Source organism: Meles meles, chromosome 5, assembly GCF_922984935.1.
Source record: "Meles meles chromosome 5, mMelMel3.1 paternal haplotype, whole genome shotgun sequence".
Taxonomy (NCBI): Eukaryota; Metazoa; Chordata; class Mammalia; order Carnivora; family Mustelidae; genus Meles; species Meles meles.
This window is the reverse complement of record NC_060070.1, coordinates 60,647,456-60,671,487: the sequence shown is the minus strand read 5'-3', so window position 1 is coordinate 60,671,487 and position 24,032 is coordinate 60,647,456. Positions and strand designations below refer to the sequence as shown.

The 24,032-nt window shown below is 42.6% G+C and overlaps 1 pseudogene; it reads left to right on the top strand.

The window, feature by feature from the left end:
• Positions 1 to 6,341: 6,341 nt before the first annotated feature.
• On the top strand, positions 6,342 to 7,706 carry LOC123942147 (annotated as a pseudogene).
• Positions 7,707 to 24,032: the final 16,326 nt, after the last annotated feature.

Genomic DNA, 24,032 nt, shown 5'->3' with positions numbered 1-24,032 from the left:
CTGCCCCCTGAGAGTTTAGCTAAAACACTCATCCTGGTCGACTGGAGCTCTGAACAAGCAATGCATGGTTTAGTGTTGTTTACTGGAAATGGGTGAATTATTCCATGATCTAAGTGTTGATCCCATTAGAATGCTTTTCCAGTAGCTACATTCTTGAGAAAATTGAAAAAAAAAAAAAAAAAAAACCACAGAAAAGAGCGTACATGACTTGAAGGAGTCTGGGAAATATGGTGCAGGCACAAAAGTCAAGGGAAAATTGTTTTTGAACAATACGGTGTCACTGTAGCAATCTAAGGACGGGTTCTCTCAGCAGAGAATGTGATGACTAACACAAGCCAACTAGGAGTGAGTAAGCAGTGTGAAGAAGTGAAAAATGAAAGACGATTCAAATAAGTTATGATGTTATGTTTCTGAAATTAAACTTCCAGTTAAACATGATAAAGAAAGGAGGGATTTTATTTTACTCTCCTCTCTTAAAACTCACTGAAACAAACAAACAAACAAACAAAAAAATATGAGCTGGCCTCAAACAGAACTACAGCACATAATGCCAAAAAACTCTAAAGCCCGGACTGAGGTGGGGAAGAAGGGTGAGGACCATACCCTAGGGCTCAGGCAAAATGCCAATTTCCCAAGTGTCTGATCTGATCAACAAACCAGCAATGCCCTACGAAAGGATGCCTGGCCCAGGCGGCGAGTGGAAGGAGCTGGAATCAAGCTCACACTCTGTTCTGCAAACAGAGATAAATCCTTTTTCCAAATCACGCAAAGGCAACATCTGCTCACCAACCATGGGCCCACAGGGTTGTTCTCACCCAAAGTGATGCCTTCTTGCGATTCACACAGGGCCCCGTGCCGGCTCGTTGACAGCCCTGGGTCCTCAGTTAGAGACTGAAGGTCCGGGAGTAAGACAGGCTGTGGGTGAAGGGGAGAAGGTCTGAGTGGAACCTCGCTCCACATGGAGTCAGCCCCTGTGTGTGTGTGTGTGTGTGTGTGTGTGTGTGTGTGTGTGTGAGTAGCGGGGTTGAAGGGGGGCACATCTCTCTGTATCTGGAGATTCCTCTCCTTGGAAATACGTCTCATTTATTTTTAACCTCCAAGAGTGAGGGTGGCTCTCAGTGAAGTCCCTGAAGTAAAAAATAACCTGCTCGTAGGTGCTCCTCCCTCTCAAGGCAGGCGAGCATAAGAAGAACACAGGGAAAGCAGGTGAAGAGCTTACAGCGCGAGAAGACACGACTAAGGAAGCAAATTTCAACCAGCAAGATTTCTAAAGATAACAACACAAAAGGAAGAAAGTGTGATGATTAATTTTACGTGCCAGTGTGACTGGGCTGAGAGATGCCCAGATAGCTGGTAAAACATTATCTCCGGGTGTGTCTGTGAGGGTGTTTCTGGAAAAGATTAGCGTTTGAATAGGTAGACTGGGTAAAGGACATCCACCCTTACCAATCTGAGCTGCCATCATCCAATCTGCTGGGGACCTGAATAGAACTAAAAGGCAGAGGAAGGGGAAATTTGCTGTTTTTGCTTGAGCTGGGTCAACCGTCTTCTCCTGCCCTCCGACAGCAGTGCTCCTGCTCTCAGGCCTTCAGATTCTGACCAAGACTTCGTCTCTGACTCCCTGGTTATTGGGCCTTTGGGCTCAGACTGAATCACCCCACCGACTTTGCTCGTTCTCCAGAATGCACCTGGCAGATAGTGGGACTTATTGGCCTCCATAATATTGTGTCAACCAGTTCCTATAATAAATCTCTACATCTCATATAGATAAGAGATGTAGATCTAGAAATATAGACATAGATAAAATCTCCTGAATCTGACTACTACAGAAAGAAAGAAAAGACACAAAAACTCAAAATAAACGACCAGAAGATAACCAAAAGTAAACTAGCAAATATGCATATTTCAAATTTTGATCAACCCTCTTAACTGGGCATCTACAGAGGTCCATCTCTCATCAAAATATAGGTTTTCCCACATCCATGTTGACTTTGGATGTTTTCAATCTTTTAGATTAGAGTATTCTGTTGGATGAAAAATAATGGCTTCTCAATTTTGATTAGCATTTCTCTGATGATTTGTGAAGTCAAGCATGTGTACATCTATTTACTGGTCGTTTGTATTTGGCTGCCCCTAGAAGGAGCCTCCTGTGGTGGGCAAAATCCTCAAAGAAATGTGAATGACATTCTCAATTAGGAGAAAACCGACTCGGTGCTTATGAGGTCAGACTTTGCTGGAACTTTAGCTGTAGAGTCAGCTCAGTCATTAGGGACAGCCTTACTTTTGAGAAAATCTAGAGGGCCAAATTATGTTATGGGGTTTTCTAAATTTGGGGTCAGCCAAAGGCACAGAAAAAAGAAGAAACAGAATCGAAAGAGTCAGAGGCATCTTACTCAGGGTCAGACAAGGCAGCCAGCTAACCTGAATGACTGGGATAAAGGGGTCAAACCGAAAAAAGCCTTCATCTACCAAAGTATCCTTGCTAGAGCCCGAAACTTCAAAAGCTATACTTTTGGGGTCAGGCTTTGAATCTTTAAAAGTCCATGAGCAACCCCAAGTTTGTGCTATGTGCTGGACACTGTCCTAGGCATTGAGGAAATCAAAAAGCACCATGATTCAGCTTGGGCTCTGGGTTAAGCAGAGGTAACAGAAAATCCTGGCTCAACTAATGATAGTGAAAAATGAGTATAAAAATGTCCAGTTCAGGGGCGCCTGGGTGGCTCAGTGGGTTAAAGCCTCTGCCTTCAGCTCAGGTCATGATCCCAGGGTCCTGGGCTCAAGCCCCACATCAGGCTCTCTGCTCAGCAGGGAGCCTGCTTTCTCCTCTCTCTCCCTGACTGCCTCTCTGACTCATTACAATATATCTATCAAATAAATAAATAAAATCTTTAAAAAAAATGTCCAGTTCAAAAAAAAAATTTTTTTTTTAAAGAACAAAAAGAAAACACCGCCTCATCAACGACTTGGTTGGTTGGAGTAGTTCTTACAAGGAAGGCATGATAAATGATCCCTTCCCTTTATTTGCTAGCTTGTAAAAAAATAAAAACAGATCCCCAGTTCATAGAAAGCTAAAATAATTGGATAGAAGGTATGTAAACAGATTTTTGTCTTGGACAGAGTAGCTGCTCTGCAGATATTAATCCTACCCCCCTTCCTCCAATTCCCATTACCAGTTAACATGCCATTATCAATCCCTGAACTGGAACCCAGATCTGGGGACACTGGGCTCCTCCAGCCAGGGAAGCAGCATGAGTGGTACCACAGGCGAAAAGCCATGACAAACTGTGCTTGCTTCCTAGTCTTATCCCAAGTGTGACAAGCCATGGTGTACCGTATTCCTGTCTATGAACATATGTGCTAAATGCCATGCAACGAAACAGCGCACGATGCTCTAGGGGAGGGAGTTCCAAGAGGTCTCACGTCTGACTTTTTTTGGCAGGAGGGAAGTGAGATGTGTGTGTGTGGAGGGCAGCACTGGTGGGGCCTCCACGGGACAGGGAGCAGGGTGGGACCCAGGGCAGAGCCACAGATGACAGCGGGGCCCCAAACTGACTCTCCACTTAGGGCTGCAATGTTTTCTTCCTGCAAATATCAAACCGGACACCATCGAAAATGCTTTGTTTATCATTAGCATTTTATTTCATCAAAGATTTTCACTTGACAGTAACAATGCTTTAGAGAGCATGCATCCAAGGTACCATTCTCAAGGCTATTTAAGGAAAGGAACCCTTTGCCATCTCCACAAGCTCTGAAATAGCCCCAAATGTGAGAATTTGCATCAGCTCTTGCTGTGATGCAAATCAGAGAGCGGCTGGTAGGGTGGCCCTGTTTATTTTCGTCAATGTGTGGGTAGGGGAGGGAAAGTAGCTGCTTAAAATGCATTTAAAACTTTTAGTTTCAAATTAGTGAACTCTGGAAGAAAGGACTTAGATGTACCAGGAACAAAATAAAACAAAATTTACTTCAGAACTATGTCGGGCATAAATACACTTGACCAAAACCCTTTAAAGCCACGTTGTTGACCACTGGAATTAGAGAGTTGAGGATTTTCCTACCAAGCAGATAATATAAACTCATCTCATCTGCAGACTCCGAACTGGTGGGCTCCCACATGGAACCCAAGGGCTCTCTGCCACCCGCTGTGTACCGTCATGATTCCCCAGACTCTTCCAGGTCTGATCACTGCTTCGGAACTTCCGATCTGATGCTGTAGCCAACTGTGACTTCCGGGATGCACTCTGACCCTGGGTTTGCCTCCTACCTCTATGACTTTCCTTACCCCATCTAGGGTGCTAATACCTGGTCCTCAATCTTCTTCCAGGGCCCAGGTCTCTGCCGGAGACTCCCATTGGCTAAAGTATTAACTGTTAAAGCAAACGTACCTCTGAGCCCCTGAATTGCTTCCACAGTTCCGCTAGCATCACATAATTGAATCATAGTAACTATCAAGGACAAGTTAGTATGGAAAAATAAAACGTACACGAATAGCTGGGAAATCAATTAAAATGCACAGTTGTAGGGGAAACCCGCTCTGCCAGGCCCTGAAGGCTGCTCTGGGGCCTCTCTTTCTGAAACAGTCTGGAAATGGCACATGACCAGGCAAACAGACCAGAAGAATAGAATAAAAAGTCCCAAAAGAGACCTAAGTATGTATGGAAACTTAGTGTGTGATAAAGGGGGCATTTCAAATTGCTGGAGCGAAGATGGAGAAAACTGGGTACTTACTGGCAAGAGATAAAACCTGTATCTCACACCATGCATAAGAATAAACTTGAAATGGATCATGAATCAAATGTAAACATTTTAAATTATAGAAAAACTACGAAAAACAGGGATAAATTCCTCCTTGACCTTGGTACAGCGAAAGTCTTTCTAAGCACAGCTCACAATCCAGACAAGATAAAAGAATCGATCAATAAACATGGCGACATAAAAATAAATAAACATTTGCACAGCAGGAGGACCGTACACGAAGTCAAAAGACAACTGACACACTGGGGAAAAGGTCTGTAACTTACACCACCCACTAGGGACTAATTCCCTCAATATTTAAAGAGTTCTTAAAAAGGGAGAAAGGACCAAAATCAACAGAAGAATGGGGAAAAGATAGGAACAGAAAATTCACTTATAAACACAGACATGGTATTTAAACCTGTGAAAAGATATTCAAATAGTTCACAATGAAAGACACGCAAGTTAGGACTACACCATTTCTCACCTATCAGATAAGCAACAATTTTGAAGTATGACAACACATCCTGTTGGCAAGGCTGGGGAAAGCAGGCACTTTCATGCATGGCTGGTGGGAATACAAACTGGCACAGCCCTTTGAAAGGGGAACTTGGCAATGACTAACAAAGCAATTCATGGACTGACTTTCCAACTGAGCAATCCCACTTCTAGGAATCTACCCTGAAGATACATCTCCAAAAATACAAAAAATTTGTATGCACACATTATTCACTGCAGCCTTGTGCAGAAACAGCTTAAATATCCATCCTTGAGAGAGTGGCTGGGTAAAGTCTGGTATACTTAGGCAGTGGAGTACTACACAGCTGTAAAAAGAATGACAAAGATTCCTGTGAATTGGCATGGTACGCTCACCAGGACAGACTGCGACATGGGGGAAAAAAGCAAAATGTAAAAGGATGTCAGTAGGATGCTACATTGTACGGAAAAGGAAATCAGAAATTATGCATGTATCTTCTCAATAGTGCAAAAGGAAATAAAGGATAAACTAGAAACTAGTGAGACAGAAACAAGGAGTAGGTGGAAGGAGTTGGAAAGCGTGGGGAAATGAGAGCAGGACAGAAGGGAGGGTGAGGAGAGGGGAGTGACTTTTCCTAGGAAGTCTTTTTATATAGTTTGGACTTTAAGCAACTGTTGTCGTGATTCACTTACTGAGGATAGAGAGATAAATAAAATCAACAAGGATGGGAAAGGGAATCCAATATGGGGTATGTATGAGTCAGGGTCACATCAGGAGGCAGAGATCACACAGGCATTTGAACAGGGAAATTTAATATAAACTATCACAGGGGAATAACTGGAAAGGTGTAAAGAGAACTCTAAAGAATGCTGTAAGGCAGAGACGGAGAGCCCAAGGAATGAACAAACTTGGAAAGGGCCTCTCCCCAAGGATGAGATTCAGATCTCACTGGAAAGGGTGTGGTAGAGGGAGACATTCAGTGAATCCTAAAAATTAGTGGGTTGCCTGGCCCAGAGCTGCCCCACAGTCACCAAGCAAGCAGGAAATACCCTTTTGGGGTGCAGGCCGGCAGAAGCTGGCAGGAAGGAATTGCAGTCAGGGCCAGCAAGCCAAAAGCACTCCCCTGGGGTAGATGTGGCCAAGACAACAGACAGGCACACAAAAGGGGCTGGGAGACTGGAAGCCCGCTCACCAGAAGAGTGGCATGAGGCCGGGAGTGTGTGATGTCCACAGTGGGAGCGCCATAGTGAGGTGGTCACTGGACGGTGGCCAAGGCTGTGAGCTCACCAAGTGACTATGTGGTCTGGACAAGAAGCTGGGATTGAGCAGCCCTGGATTTTTCCACACACTGCTGGCAGCCATGTGGTAGAAGTGAGGGGACAAAACAGCAGCACACTAGAACAGGGAAGAGAAGCGCCTGTCACCTATAATGTCCCCTCAGTGCCCTTCCCTGGTAAATCTGCTCTCTGGGGAGGAGAAATGCTTCATTTCCAGCCCCGTTATTGGGAGTAGGTCACAAAGGGTGAATTTGGATGAGGGGCAATACATGAATGACCGGGCGAGAAGACCAAACAAATGAACCTCACTACACAATAACAAATCAGGAACAGAACCGCACAGAAAGGAAAGGAGAAACCCAAAGCAGTAAGTGCCCAGATCTGGGTTTCTGCATACCATTCTCCAACAAAAGGAACCTGGGCTTTTCAGCGAAATGGTCATACCATGGCCAGGCAGAGAAAGTCCAAGAGGAGCCTGGAACATCTTGTCATGACAGAACGTAAGTGTTTTGTGTTTTTTGGGGGTTTTTTTTGGTTTTTTTTTAATTTTATCTATTTATTTGACAGAGAGAGATCATAAGTAGGCAGAGAGGCAGGCAGAGAGAGTGAGAGGGAAGCAGGCTGGGCGGGCAGTGGTGCTGGGAGCCTGGTGGGCACTGCCCGGTCCTCACAGCAGCCTGGTGGGGCTGCAGGAAGGGAGGCTCCGTGCTGAGCACATTCCGGAACCTGAGTGGCAGCCAAGACACTGTCTGCCCCCACCACTCCCGGGACACCCCCTGTGCAGGAGTAGCCACCCTCGCTCTCTCTGATCTTCCTCCCTTCCTCACCCCCGGATGATCAGCTGACTGAAGGACAAATCCCTGAGTTCAAGGGGGCTTTCTCCCTATTTGACAAACTTGGAACTGTTGTGAGGTCACTGGATCAGAGCCCAACAGGAGTCAAATTTCCGCATCTGATTGACGAGGGGGATGCTGACGGTCATGGCATTGACTTCCCACAAGTTTTGACTATGACAGCTAGAAAAATGAAAGAGACAGTGAAGAAGAAATTCACGAAGCATGCGGAGTCTCTGAGGAGGATGGTGACATCAGTGCGTCAGAGCGATGTGAGGTCACGACCAACTTAGGAGAAAAGCTAACAGATGAAGAAGATGAAATGATCAGAGAAGCCATGGACAAGGCAGCTATGAAGAATTCCTACTGATGATGACTGCCACATGAAGACCTACTTTCAACTCCTTTTCCCCCTCTGGAAGACTCGAACTGAATCTTGTACTTATCTTGAGGAAAAAAACAGTTCATATAGTCATTCTGTTTCTGCATAGCAAAACTGAATGTTAAAAGTGCCTTGTGTGCACACCCACAAAAACTGCACATATTGGTTGGTGGTTCCTGTGCCCTAAAGATCAAGCTACACGTGCTTTACAGTATAAATCCTTGTCCTACCTTAATGATAAGGAGGCACTTAGCAGACACTTTGCAGTTCCATTTGCTCGTGATTAATACACTGTTTGGGCTGGCTAGTTTTCATGCATGCATCTTGACAACAGAGCACAGTCAAGCATTTCTATTAAAAAAGAAAAAAAAAAGAAAAAACAAATTTAAAACTTATTTAAATGGGTTCTAATTCAATTCGTTAGTAGGAACTGTCATAGCTGGTTTACTGGAAACAAACATTTAAAATTGGTTTATTGCATGACGCTGTGCAGAAACATGGATGAAGAATAAACTGTCTAGATGTCGCCCCACCTAGCAGGACAGCCCTCTCCCACTTCCAGGTGCCCCCACCCTGAGTGATGACGACACTCATCCTGGTGGCCTGCTGTGTGTGTGGGTTCAGCATTGCCTGTGTTGTGCTAGAGTGAAATGGGTGTCGGGCCATTCACACTACTTTTTTAAAAAGAAACCTTTACCAAGAGGATATCCTCAGACTCTCTGTTTTTAAAACCTTCTGAACAATGACTTAGAGGCAGCAAAGTAGTCCGGGCTGTGGACTTCAGCACAAGCATCAACATTGCTGTACAAGAAATTACAGTTTACAACCATTTCAAGTTCTAAATGCAAGAGTTTTTTTTCCTAATAAAAAAAACATTTCGCTTAAAAAAATAAAAATAATAAAATAAAACGATGGGAAACATGTCAAAAGGCTAACAGCCAAACTTGAAGGGGCTCTTTCGGCCAAATAGGGGACAGTCTGGACAAACAAAATAGCCAATAATATTAATATACCCCACAGAATATAGTAAGAATCCATGAGTCGATACTAATATAAATAAATAATTGAATAAGAAGGGAAGAAGAGGACGCTATTCCTTATGATGGAATTCCAATTAATATATGTATGAATAATGATGGGAAAAGAATGCCACCATTTTTTAAAGGACTGTAATAATCATTGTTTTAGGCAAGAATTATCAATAAATGATAAAATTAATGGCTAAAGTATTATGAGAAACCGGCTATTTACATAGTTGCAAAGTAGCTCCCCCAGAAAATACTAATTAATAAAAGAGGGAAAATATTTACTTCACAGTGGGAAAATCTAGCAGATACTACCTTAGCCAAATGATCACAGTTGAGATCACCAGTGACGTGACAAATCATGTATCTCTTGGTAGGATGCTAAGAAGGACACAACATAACTTCCATAGTATTTTTACCAAAAACGCACAATGCAAATTTGTTCATGAAGAAACATCAGACAAATCCAAATGAGGTACATTCTGCAAGAATAACTGGCTAGTACTTTTTTGAAGTGTTAAGGTTATGAAAGACAAATAAAGGCTAGGAACTATTCTAGTTTAAAGGGATGAATCGGGCAAAGGGGCTAAGAGGGAAATGGGAGGTGCTCACCCCCGAGATCAGGTCAGCTTAGGGTTGGCCCCAAAGGAGACCAAAGAAACATGACATCTAAATGCAGCATGTCATCCTGGTTTAGATCCTGGGCATGAATGCGGAAACTGGGGAAATTCAAATAAGTTCTGTAGATGATGTAATAGAATTGCATCCATGTTAATTTCCTGATTTTGGTCATTGTGCTGTGGTTACAGAAGATTAACATTTGAGGACCCTGTATACACAGGAATTTTTGTTTTGTACTATTTGTACAGCATCATTAAGTTTAAAATTAATTTAAAATAAAAAGTTTAAAAGTTTTTAATTAAGAAATATTAAAGACAAACAGCAATAAGGGAACAGGCTGCTGGTAGAGAGCCTCACATAATGTCACAAGTGGGAGAACTTGAGAAGTTAGGAAATGATAATGCACATGGGCGCTGGAACTATCCACATGTGGCCTCAGTTCTGACCTTGTTACTTATTGTGTGATGCCCTAATCTTCCTAAGCCTCAGTTTACCAATATGTAAAGTAGGTGGTCATAATAATACCTACTTTTTATGATTGATTATGATTATTTACATTCCTATCCCTATTGTGATCATCTATATTCAGTAAACAATGTTTGTAGAGAACTCAGTACAAACTCAACTTAATAGAATTCTCCGCAGCTGTTATTGAGACTATTATGATTAACCCCATCAACAACTAGGCTATTCCTTGTGAATGATTATATCCTATGCACTAATGAGCCCCCTCAAGACCAGAGAGTTACCCCCAGACTGTGTTTCTAAAGTGTTGATGCATCTCACTTGTAAGTAAATCCAACACATGACATTTTAAACAGATACATAATAAGTGATTATTTTTTATTAAAATATGATTCATGGGCTTTTGGGGGGAGCGAATAGCATTTGGCTTATTTTAATTTTTGCAGAAACAGGTCTATGGCATAAAGCAAATATTTGTGCATTGCCTTAAGTAGACTTGAGTAGGCGCCACTGCTGGGTGGCTTAGGAGTGGGGACATTCTGGCTCACCAATAAGCCTTAGAGCTTGACGCTTTCTAAGGTGTAATGGGAAGCCAAACTCCCTGGTTTGTCTTTTCTAAGCAGATTCTGAACTACTTAAATGTGATGACATAGATCAAATATTTGAGGTTAAGGATTGCTTGTAGGTTCATGCTTTCTCCTTGAGTCCATTTTTGAGATAACTCCAGCATAAATACTGGAGAAGCACGGAAGAAGGTTGAAAATGGCTAAGCATATTCTATTCGGTGCTATTTCAGTGCTAAGTCAAACACTGAAACGTCTGGTGTTTCTAGTAATACATTTATTTTATGAAATGATATAAGACCAAGAGACTTCTGTGGCAACTGCTCCGTATGTAAATAAAGGTTGCAAATCATCACAAAATATGCCAATCTGTCATCTTCCAAATATTTCCAATAATCCTTTAAGACTAGGAACAAAAGTTAAATTCCTGAATAAACTGTCTTATCTATAAAATCTGCTCCAAAGGTTTGGAAACACTAGCTTTTGAATACTAACTAAAAAGAGTTTCCACCCAGTCATTGGAAACTTTGCTCAAATTCATGCTAACTTTAACCAAACAGAGGTGTTGTTTTGTAATTGTTCACTGACCCCTTGTTGATTCCTAAGCACTGTGGCCTGAGCACACTGGATATTCTTTTTTTTTTTTTTAATATTTTATTTATTTTATTTAACAGAGAGAGAGGTCACAAGTAGGCAGAGGGGCAGGCAGAGAGAGAGGGAGAAACAGGCTCCCCACTGAGCAGAGAGCCTGATGCGGGGCTCCATCCCAGGACCCTGAGATCATGACCTGAGCCTAAGGCAGAGGCTTAAACCACTGAGCCACCCAGGCGCCCCCACACTGGATATTCTAAAGCATCTTCCTTCTGAGTCTCACCCAACATTACTCCCCTTCACTCAGCAGTGATTTCTACCTCATGTTGCTAAGACTTAGTATATTTAGAACAAGTGTCATCTAAAGTATTATGCTGGTATCTCCATTCCCACTAGTTCCCATCCTGTCCTTCAGCCTTTGGACAAGCAGCAACTCTCTCATTCTTCTTTTCTTTTTTTTTTTAAGATTTTATTTACTTATTTGATAGAGAAAGAGACACAGAGAGAGAGGGAACACAAGCAGGGGGAATAGTAGAGGGAGAAGCAGGCTCCCCGCAGAGTATGGAGCCCAATGCGGGACTCAATCCCAGGACCCTGGGATCATGACCTGAGCCGAAGGCAGACACTTAACAACTGAGCCACCCAGGCACTCCAATCACTCTCTCCTTCTTCAAGACGCTTCCCTTCACCTGTGTTCTCAATCTCATACCCAAAGCTTCTTCCAATGTACCATTTCTTTTTCTGGTTTTCTTTTACAAATACATAGGCTACCCCTATGCTTTCCAGGGAAAGTTTTCTGTACAATTAGCTCTACATTTATTTTTTAAAAAGATTTTATTCATTTATTGGACAGATAGATCACAAGTAGGTGGGGGGCAGGGAGGAAGCAGACTCCCTGCTGAGCAGAGATCCCAATGCGAGGCTCAATCCCAGACCCTGGGATCATGACCTGAGCCAAAGGCAGAGGCTTTAACCCACTGAGTCACCCAGGCACCCCATAGCTCTACACTTACTGTTTCTCTGCCTGAACCATTAGTTTATTGTTTAAACCTGCTATATATCCTTACTTCACTACAGAAATAAATCCAAGGATCTTTTATTGACATCTGTCTTCTCTGTCTCCACCAGTTCTGCCTTTGGTGAACACATCAGTCTCAATCCTAACCCTAAACCTTTGTTCCTCTTGTGGCCCTGGCTGAAATCTTTCCTCTTCTTCATTTATCTCACACCTACCCATACTTAATGGTCCAGCTTGAGTCCCTTTGCATCTGTAATCTTACCAGAATCTCCCTTCTCTGAAGTCTTGTAATACCAGGTATAGGATTCACTGCATCTCAGAGGGGCCCCTGAATTGTGCTCGGGGAGCTACATGGTCCATTCCTCGCGAAGTCTTGCCTAGCTGCTCTTTCTTGGCCAAATTGTGTGAGCATGTATGCTTCATCATGCCAACTGGACTCTCTGTCTCCAAGGAATGTGACTCTTGTATGGAGTGATGGAAGGAGAAAATGGATGGACCTCAACCGGCCAGGCTGCAGAGACCTGGTGGGTCTTCGTCCACCCCCTAGATTCTCAGAGGTACACGATTTGGCTGGGCTTGGCTCTTCACATGTCCTTCGTTCCTGTGAGCCACACATTCCCCCCCTCCCCTTAAGTTGGCCAGAGTAAATATTCCTCCCTACATCCAAATAAACTTAACTAGGACCCTCCTATTGCCTTTTATTACTGTTTAATTCGAGGAAAAAGAAGCTAATGAGGTCTTGTGAACCAATGAGATAGAAAATTTCTTAAGGGCAGAAACTCTGTCTTATGACTCTATATTCCTTACATAAATTTTTAATAATTCTACTGCATGACAATAATATATGAAAATCCTCATCTAAAAACAAAGAGACAAGCATAGCCACCTAAGATCATCTTTAGATTCTCTGCTACAGTTGAGGATCATTCATTCATTCCATAAACACGTTCCAAGTACCAATATTGAACATGCACTAAATTGGGCACAGGAGTTGTGTGCAAAATGAAAAAAAACGGGGGCAACTTGGTGGTCAGCCATTAAGCATCTGCCTTCAGCTCCAGGCATGATCCCAGAGTCCCAGGATCGAGCCCTGCATTGGGCTCCCTGCTCAGCAGGAGGTCTGCTTCTCTCTCTCCCACTCCCCCTGCTTGTGCTCCCTCTCTTGCTGTCTCTCTCTCTGTGTCAAATACATAAATAAAATCTTGAAAAAAAAAAAAAGATGAAAAAACAAAAGAAAATCCCCCTTCCCTGGCTCCTGTATCTGGAGTTCCACTTTCCAGTTTAACTTGTGTCTTATACAATGATAGTACCTAGTATTAATTTGTACTTTTACTTCTGAAGCATTTTCAAATATAACACATTATTTGTTATTCCAATTGGATACATAGGAAAGCTGCTGTTAGGTTATGTGGCCAAGATCAAAACCAGAGCTACAATGAGAAGACAGGTCCCTTGACTTATAGTGATACTCCTTCCCTCTCTACCGGAATGAGAAACACATCCTTCAGGACACAATTATACACTGGTATTATATTTTATTTAATTCCCACATTACATCCAACTCATGGGTTATTCTTTTGTTGTACCAGATAAAGGCAGTTTCTGAGTTTTTGCTGGAGGAAAACAATAGAAGTACTAGCTGGTTCCAGGACATGTGTTGAGCAAATATTTATGTAGTGGCCACTAGTGCAATGCATTGAGCTTCCTTGTGTTAATAATGCCAGCCAAGGGGCACCTGAGTGGCTCAGTTGGTTAAGCTCCTGCCTTCAGCTCAGGTGATGATTCCAGGTCCCACACCGGGCTCCCTGCTCAGCAGAGTCTGCTTCTCCCTCTCCCTCTGCCCCTCCCAGCCCCACCTGTGCTCTCTCTCTCTCGTGGCTCTCTGAAATAAAAAATAATAATAATAACACGGGTCAAGACATACACAGTCCCTGCCCTCATTATGTTTATGGTCTTGTGGGAGAACAGGTAAGGGCCATATGTGAAGTGGGGGCTACGATGAGAAGACACAGCACATACCCAAGTTCCCCAAATTTTTATGTTCACAAAGAATCTGAATTGAATTTCTGTCTTTCTCAGTCATTTGTATCTTGACTGAAACTGATCAGCCTTGGGTTTTTCCCTCATTTCAGAGCCAATGTCCCTTCATCTTTACAGTATCACCTCTCTAAATTTCCTCCTTTCTTCGTTATAGTCCCCTTCCAAACTCTGAATTTCTAAGGAGATCTCCAACACCTTTCTGACCCATGGGGCATTCACAAAGACCCTAAAGGACCCTCAGCAGTCCTCAGAGGTCCATAAAAAATTTCCTTTCAACTTTTTGAAAGCAGAAAGTTGTGTCTGTTTTATAGTCAGTGCTCCAGGATAGGACCAGGGGGTCGAGAGCCAAAGGGTACACCACGGAATTTCTTTAGGAATGCATTTTCAGCAAGCACCAAGTATGAATGTGTCCTTCTGATGTTTTGCTTCCAGGGTCAACAGAAGTATAAAAAACTTTTCAACTTTCTTCAAAACCCAGTGCCATGAAATTGGCTTAATAAAAGGAATAACAGCAGTGCCTGGGTGGCTCAGTCATTAAGTGTCTGCCTTCAACTCAGGTCATGATCCCTGGGTCCTGGGATAAAGCATCACATCGGGCTCCCTGATCAGTGGGATGCCTGCTTCTCCCTCCACCACCACCACCTCCCCCCGGCTTGTGTTCCTTCTCTTGCTTTCTCTCTGTCTGTCAAATAAATAAATAAAATCTTTTTTTCAAAAGTCTTCAAAATTCAAAAAATAATAATAAAATAAAATAAAAAATAAAGGGAATAACAATAGTAGCAGCAAGTTACGAGGCAAAACCAGGCCAGGAAGCATTTGTTGAAAGGGCACTTGATACAAAGACTAGATATTTCTATCAATTCAGAGTCCACATTTGTCAACTTCCAAAATGTACAACTTTCTGACCAGTCTTAAAGATGCTACTGTCACCTGGAATTTTTGAAAAAGGAATCTGTATAGAGTATCATCCTCACATATGGTTACTGCTAATATAGGCAGATTGGGGGTACCGCTAGGATGGTTTGCCGAGGAGGAGTAAGAGCATTAAGAGATTTTATACCCAGTATAATTCTAAACTCTGGCAGGTGAGAGAGATCTGAAAGACTACAAAATGTAAAATGAGGTCAAGCACTGATTTAAGTCTGTATATTTCTTTGATCATAATACCTAGCACTTGTTCAGAGAATTTGCTAACGTTAATGACTCCTCACAGCATTCTCATTCTATAATATCAACAGCTGCATTTGGTCTTCATTGGTGAAGATGCATAAAAAGGGAGCAAAAAGATAGTTCATATCTGGAGAGGAATTGGAGGCAGAACTGGTTTCTAAATCTTGCATTTATAGTACATTATTAAGAGTTCCAGCTCTAAGAAAAGATAACCCCGGGGTCAAACTTAAGCTCTGCTATTTAATATCTAGGCAAGCCACTTACTTCCATGTCTCAAGTTTTTCGCCTGTTTAAAAAAAAAAAAAAAAAAAGGAATATGTGATCGATTACAAAAATGGGCCCAGTTGTTCTACATTGCCTATACTCATACCTTTTGCCATGCTTTTTCCCAATGCTCTCCCAAGGGATGGAGTGCATAATTCCCCATCCTTATATTTAGCTACATGACTTGCTTTGACCAATGAGATATTAACAGAGACACTGCAAGCAGAAAGTTGAAATGCGCTTATGCAATCAGGTTTGTTCGGAGTTTGCAATCAGAGCTTACAGCTCTTTAATCACCAATAGAACATGCCCAGCCCAGCCTGTTGGAGGATAAGAGACAGATAAATGGAGGAGCTGAGTTGCCCATTCATCTGAACCAGGGCCAGGCTAGATCAGTCCTCAGTGAGCCAAACCCCAAGTGTTGTAAGCCAGCCCAGCCAAGATTGGCAGATCTGTTTAGCCAATCACTCTAGATGTAGAAACAATAAATAGTTATTTTTGTATGCCACTGAGGTTTTGTGGGTTGTTGTTATGCAGTATTGCTGTGATAGTAGGTAAGTGATACATGATGGTAAAACCTATCACATATGTATTAATGTGAGAATACATGTAAATCAGTTAGCACAATACCTAATGGTAATAATAACAATAATAGTGAAAACGTGTGCTATTGTTTTGAGGAAACAATTACAGACTATGCAAAGGTATTGGTACTTCATCCATGCTTCCTTAACAGGACCTGTCTTACTGGAATTTTTTTACAGAATCATGCAATTTTAATTCCAGCTTTTGAAAAGAACCAAGCTGATGATCCAATTGTATTTTTTTTAATTTTATAAGTACCCTGGGATCTGTTCTTACAAGTAAAACAGTTCTTTTCCTTCTAGAAGATTTGCTTTATTAAATTTTTTTAAAATACAAGACATACACACATGGTAGAAAAAGACATTCAAATTCATTACCTACTGAAAGAAGCCAAAAACTAGCCTCATGAATAAACCCAAGTTATGGTGTTTTGTTTTAGTGGAGGGCTGGGCAGGAAACAAGATTCAGCACACTTTTTGTTCTTTTCCTATTTGGGTAATCTTCTCGAAATAGTTTACTATGATGGTTAAGAAATGTGAGCTTCCAGAGTTTAAATTCTGGTTCTGTCTCTGACTAGGTCTGTGATCTTGAGCAAATTAAACCCTATAAACCTCTGTTAACTCACTCCTTAAGTGGGAAAAATAATAAGAAACTCCTAGGTTTGCTTCTAGGATCATGTAATAGGTGCAAAGCCTTAACAGCTGAGCCCAGCAGCAATGCGGAGGTTAGGAATATTAGCTACTACTACTTCTTCTAATGAAGGAGCATCCGTCAGCTTCATTTCTAACTAGGCTACATTGCGAAGAATACTATCTAAGTAAGGTGAGCTTATAGGCCTCGATTCAAAACAGACCTTTGGTGTGGAACTACCCATTGCCACCCTAAATGTAAATCAAAAACTGAATCTTAGACGTGACATTCCAGTACAAGGAAAAGCCACTCATGAGAGAGAAGACACAGGGTTTGGACAAATGCCAAGAGCAATATTTCCCAGCTGCTTCCAAGCCATCTTTCCCAGCCCCAAATGAGAGTTCAAAGTGTCTTCTAACTTTGCAGTGTAGTTCTGTCCATTAACATGGACGCAAATCAACACCCTTTCCCTAACTAACCAAGAGCATGAATAGAGAAGTGTCTTACCTTCCCTTAGACACCGATATTCTCCCCTTGTTGTCTGTCTTATTAAGCCAGTGAAATTAATCAGAGCCACTCTATGCCAAGTGATGCTTTCCCCCTCAGAAAGGGAGAACAGGAGAGAACAATCTTCTTCATGGAGCCACTTTCTCCATATCTTCTCTTCCTTTCTCTTTTTCCACATTTTCTTGGTGTCAAAGAGACGGCCACTTCTTCCCCTTGGCGCTTTTATGAGTGCCTCTCTGTTGTGGCCTCCAGAAGCCACTGAAACAGGTCATGACATTCATTACGTTAAGCCCCAATGCCACAGACAGCCCCACTTCTCTTTCTCATCTTGGATCCTGCTCAGCTCCGCTAGCCAACCAGGCAGGGTGAACAATGAGCACCAGATGAAAATATGGCCCAAATAATATGCCAGTCCCATAAAACTCATGAAATTTACTGGGCCACCTTATAAAAGTTAACAATACAAACTTTCTCCCATTATCAATTCAATCTGTTGCTCCCACAGAGAAATTTCAGTCCAAAATGCTGCCTTACCCTATTTCCTTTTACTGACTCAGTTCCAGACAGAAGAGGTGGTATTTGGGCCTTCGGATGGAATCTGGGATCCTTCATCAGCAGCTGCGCCCTGGGCCGTCTGCCAATATAATCGGACTGGAGCCTTAGCACCTCCAAAGTCTGATTATTTCAACCCTCAGACTCTCATTTCCCTCTTTTCTAAAATACCTACAGGTCAATGGAACACATAAGAATATCACAGCACCAGCCTTAATCCCACAGAATTCAGAAGCACAAACAAATTTCCAGTAATAATCTAAACATCAGTTTCCATCTGAGGGCAGTTCCCAAGCAGAGGATTGCATTTCCCAGAGTCTAACACGTTATACTCCAGATACTTGTTGCTAGTGCCAACTACAGACCATTGTAAAGATCTGGTGTTATCCAGGTCCGCAAAGGAAAAAAAAAAAAGTTCCTCCGTCTTCCTTTTGATTTCAGGATGCCAGTGAATTCGTACCAAAGGTTCGAATTCAGGTCTTGGGAAGTCAAGTTCCCAGGGAGAGAGCAATCCTGTAGTGAGACATGAACCATGCCACTGTGTGCTCATTGCCATGATTTGCCGGCACAACTGAGCTTATATACACAAATGGCAACTTAAAAAGATGAAGGATGTTCAGTTGCACTCCTTGCCCTCCGCTGTTGCCAAGAGTAATCAGCAATGAAAAGATAAAGCCATCAGTATTTGAATTTAAATGTTAAAATAATAATAAATCTTATGGTCTCCCTAAGGTTAGTTTATAATAAAAATAACTTCTTGATCCTGGAAAACTTATCTGGTTTCTTTCTTCCTTTCATTCTCCACTTAATGACTGAAGTTACTGTTTCCATGGTGGTCTCCAAACCACACTTGGTTTCTATGTAGATTGGCATGTCACCTCCAACAATTTCACCAGCTGCCTTTTCCTCTCCAGGGGATATGATTAAAATATTAATCCAGTTTCTGGACTAATCTAGCAAGAAAGTTATATAAATCAATTTCCACACAGCATCTGAGTTGCTCTGAAATAGACAACGTGTCCTCTCTTTTATTTGTTACCCCTCCACAAGAAAGGTAGTTTCTAGGAAGGCAGATATATATATATATATTTTAACCTCCCTGACCTTCTACGGCTTCCTGATTTCTCAAACTTGAAAATGGAAAATCGCAAGCCTGAGTCCAATATGTAGGTTTCCAAATGAGAAGAGATGAGCTAGAGGAAGACATCGGAATCATCTCTGTCACACTCCCTTGGCTGCCCCACTGTCTGGCAGCGACAGTCTTAGCAAAAATGCTTATAGACCGGGTCTCTTCGGTCCAGGAAGACTGGACAGTGTCCTCTTGGGAGTGCTAATTCACCCATTCATCCTGACTCCTGGAAACCATCCAGACCTGCAAATCCATCACTCGGCAAGCATTTACTGAAACCGCCTCTGGGCCTAGCATTGGGCTAAATCCTTGCTTTGGAGGAGCTTACCATCTAATTACTGTAATTAGAGACCAATTGAGATTAAACTATGTGACACTAAGTAGGAGTTTTGAAGAAAACGATCATTGTGGGCTAGAGTGGTTAGAAAAGATTTCATGGAGAACGCAGGACTTTGAAGGGGAGAGCAAAATCATGCTAGAGGCTTATGAAGTTGATAATAAAAGAACACTGTGTGGGGTGGTGGGCTTACCTGAGGAGAACATCTACGGAAGCAGACAGCCCAAGGCGCTCCCCTTGGCGTCCTGCCAGCATAGCCTCTGCCTGAGAAGATGGGATTTCTCTCAGGTCCAGAAGAAATTTAATCTTTCCTGAAATTGTTTAGCATTCAAATCAGGATGGTGACATTGCCCCTATGAGAATCAAGCTGACATCCTTATTTAGCCCTCCAATACAGAAATGTCACTAAAAGAAATGACTTTCGATCAATGCTAGCACAGGCGAGATTAAAAGCTGGAAGCACTTTCCTGTGAAGTTAGGATCACTGGTGGAGCAACAGGGCTTCTTCCGAGGGACACTGACAGCCGAGGAGGATCACTGGGAAGACCTCCTAGGATTAGGACGACAACAGGCAAGCAGTAGAATTCTGGGCCATTGATTTGGAAAAGGCCTATTGTAGGTTTCAGTCTGAGTAGTGAATAAAAATGGTTACTACTTTGTTTTGTTATTTTCCCTTAATTATTAACTTGGCATGCATCTGTGTATTTTAATTAAACTCTGGGCATTACAGGACCAATGTGTGTCTGGAGGAACCGTCCGGTTTATCCAGCTCTCGAGACCGACGCCAGAACAGACGGGCCAGGGCACAAACATTTTTCAACATGGCAAACCTGACTTCCCAAAGAAAACACTGTCAAGACCCATTTTCTCCCTCATGTTTAGCTAAATTGTTGATTGAATCAACTAGGGTAGTGGGGTAACTGTGAAATCTCAATTGTAATTATTATGTAAAACAGAGATGTACCTTTATTTCAGTTTCTCCTTTTCGGGAAGTTTTATTTTTTGCGTTTTGGGGTTTTTTGTTTTGTTTTGTTTCTTAATGGAGGAGGAACAATCTCCTATCGTTCCAAGGGCCATTTGCAGATCCGGGTTTCCACAAAGCAGACAGACTGGTGAAACCTGTGTTTCTGAATTATTTGTCAACACTTCCGCCTAGGAACCAACAGCAGAGTGGGCTGTGGTAGAAGGCAGAGCAGGGCTTTCCATGGGCCCTGGAAGGCCAGTCAAAAGCAGCACCATGTTCCCTGGGCTGTGACGAAACCAGTCCACCGCGCTCCCTGTAGAGACCCTCTTTGAAGCCTGGACTCCACCACTCACTCCCCCAGTTTCAGGTGCTCATGATCCTATCAGAAGATCGCAGTCATGTGGGTGGGCTGCAGGCTCAGAGCCGCTTCTCAGCCACCACCATCCGGGGATGGACCACAAGCCTAGGATGCTTCGAGAGCAGCAACTCCGGCACTTTGCAGCCCACATACGTGATGTGTGGTGTGCCTGTGTGGATTCACACCCAGGGGCGTTCCCAGGATCCTGCACAATTCCCTGAATGCTGGCTCTAACCGCACCCCTTTTCCAGAACAGGAAAACATGACAGAATAGTCGATGAGAGGGAGTCATGGGGAAAGGCTCGAATCTGCTCTAAGGTATGCTTTGAATAAGAATAAATAATTCATAGATGTCAGCCTATTATTAAGAAAAAAATGAATTGAAAGGTTTTCACAGGGTTGCGACATCATGTTGACAACTGCTGCCTTTGACACTAAACTGCCTGGGACACCCAGTATCCGTGTCACATGAGACAACTGCAACTGGTCAGTCTCGAGGGAGGGCTACCCTGACTGGTGGCCACCAAGTAGGGCAGCTGCCATGACGCTGTCCTTTCTCGACAGGGAAGGGACCAATGCCTACGACTGTATGAGGTGATAAAGACCTCCCACTCTGGGCCAGTCTGTCTGAATTTGAATCCTGACTTCACATTTTCTCCTCTTCATTGGATGGTTCACAAATATTGCAATTCTCCTCCTTCTGACATAGATGGTAGATTACATCTCCTGCCAGCTTGACGTTAGACACGGCTACATGACTTATGTGAGCAGAAATGACCTGTCACTTCCAGGCAAAAGCCAGCAAGCACTCCTTACTCGGGGGTAAGAAGTGGGGCCCTGCCCCCTATAAGAATGCCCTGGAGGCTCGCTAGAGATGCAGAAGGGCAGCCCATCCCTGGCCTCCAGAACTGACGTGCATTGAATGAGCCCTTTGGGCAATTCAGAGCACATTCAAGTTGGTAAAGCCCACCCTGTCCTGAGACACAGAGCTGTATTCACCATCTTCTCTTATCCCTGCCATGGTGACTGATGGCAATCCAGACAGTGGAGTTTAACCTGAACCCCTGGCCTGACCTGAGATGGACAAGAAGTGAAGCATGAAGGAATTAAAACTTTGTTCAAAGGCACGAAAACCTGAAGGCTACTACCTTGGCATAACCCAGCTGATTCGGCTGACACCGTCTCTTAGTACTCTGCGACCTGCATCTCTCTGGGCCTCAGTTTCCCTGAAGTAAAGGGGAGATGGGAACAGTATGAGGATTAACAAGGTAACATATGAATAGAACCTGGCAAGTTTGACGTGAATACTAGCGTCTAATACTGACACACTCCATCCCTGCCACAGCTCAAATCTTGCCGGGTGATGTGTGGTTCCAGTCTTCTTACCACAGTGACTGTGATGTCAGAATCTTCGTCCCTGGCAAGGCCCCACCCCAAAACACACATACTCCAGGAATGAGTGGGAAATCGCACATTTGAAAGAAGGGGAAAATTACACTTTTTTTAAAAAAAAGATTTTATTTATTTATTTGACAGAGAGAGAGATCACAAGTAGGCAGAGAGGCAGGCAGAGAGAGAGGAGGAAGCAGGCTCCCTGCTAAGCAGAGAGCCCAATGCGGGGCTCGACCCCAGGAGCATGATCTGAACCGAAGGCAGAGGTTTCACCCACTGAGCTACCCAGGCGCCCAAAAAATTACCTTCTCAGAAAAAAAAGGAGATCTTATGATAACACAGCCCAAGCATCCCATTCCTATGTCTTCACATGATAGTCGTCTACTCTAGCCCCCACTACCATGCTGTCTCACCTACCTTCCAAACCCCACCTGCCTCTCCGAGCATAGCAGGTGTCCTTCTCCATAAGTCTCCTTCCAATCCTGCTTTACTATACAACTTAGAGTTTGGTTTTTTTGTTTTTTGCTTGTTTTTTTTGTTTTTTGCTTTGTTTTTGCAACTTAAAAATTTAGACATAGTATTTGTCCGTTAGACGTAAGGCTTTGTCCTGAACTCAATGCTGGGTAAAATAAACAAATTTCCTAATAAATGTTTATTTTTTTGTCTTTTTTCCAAACTCAGCATATGTAATTCTAGTACCAAAGAGTTACCAAACCTGTTACAGAGAGAACTAGGGGAGGCACAGTGATGGGGATGGTATGGAAACAGTTTCTATTTGAGTCCTGGTTTTTAAAAGGATCCAACAGATTTCTGCCATTAGAGTAACTTTTTACAGATGATAAATACTTGATAATATGTTTAATGTGAAAATCATAAATACAATATTGTTTATTCTTACCAAAATAAATTGATAAATGATCTTTTCTCCTTGTCTCTTAAAGTGGATGTAAGGAAACCAAATATTCTAAGCCAGAATAAATATTTTAGGAGCTTGGATTTCTCTTTCATCTTTATAAACCAACTTAAAAAAAAAATCCTGGTACTAAAGCAATTGACCACACTGCCCAGTGAGCCACACTCTCCAGTTCCAACATCCTAGAACTTCAACAAGCACCTCAGAGATCGAACCTCCACATTTTATATTCTTTAGATCAGGGGCACAAACAGTGTCCTAAAGAGCTGGACACGAAATATTTCGGGCTTTGAGAGGCACTGGTCTGTCACCCCTACTTTACCCACTGTAATAGCGAAGGGGCAACTCCAGACCACACGAAAATGGGCGCGCTACCCTTTAATAAAGCAATCTGCAGACAATGAAATTTGAATTCCATACAATGTTCACAGGTCACTCAAGTCTTTTGATTTTTTTTTTCCAACCATTTCAAAATATAAAACCATCTTTAACTTGTTAGCAGTACCAAAAGAGGCAGCAGGCTGGGTTTGGCCCACGGGCCATATTTTGCTGACTTCTGTTCTAGACTCACAAGATTCATGCTTCTTCAACCACACGACAAAGTCTCCCTAATAGTCATAGACACATGGTGTTTAGCTCAATATTCACTTAAAAACTGGGTGTGAAATAATCCCATGAGCCTCTTTTTTATTAGCTCAACTTGAAAAAACATAAGATCCTAAAGATGTCAAACTTTCACCAGAACTTATGCCAGGCTTACCCATAAAAATAACGTCACCCATCACCCTTTTCTTCACCACACACAATTAACAATTTACGGAGTAAGAAAATAGTTGGCAGTTGTCTTCATAGATGAAGTCAGTGTAGTCTCATTCCTTTGCCAAAAGGCAGAGAAACCAGTTCTTGATGCCTCTTCTCCCCAAGGCTATTCAAGGCCAGTTGATGAAGAATGACTGGGAAGGACAAGCTTTGGCTTCAACGTGGATTTTTAACCAGGAACTTTACTACTTTAAAAATTTTTAATGATTTTTTTTAAACAGTCTTGGTTTTTGCTATTTTTACTGACACTCATTTTAAAAGCAGCAGTGTTTAAACATTTTAAGTCTAGATGTCTCTATGGAAACCCAAGAGAACTCCGCTTTTATGGCCAATGACTACCTACCTAGATTATACATCCTACTGGATCACCGTGGGCCATCTGTGATAC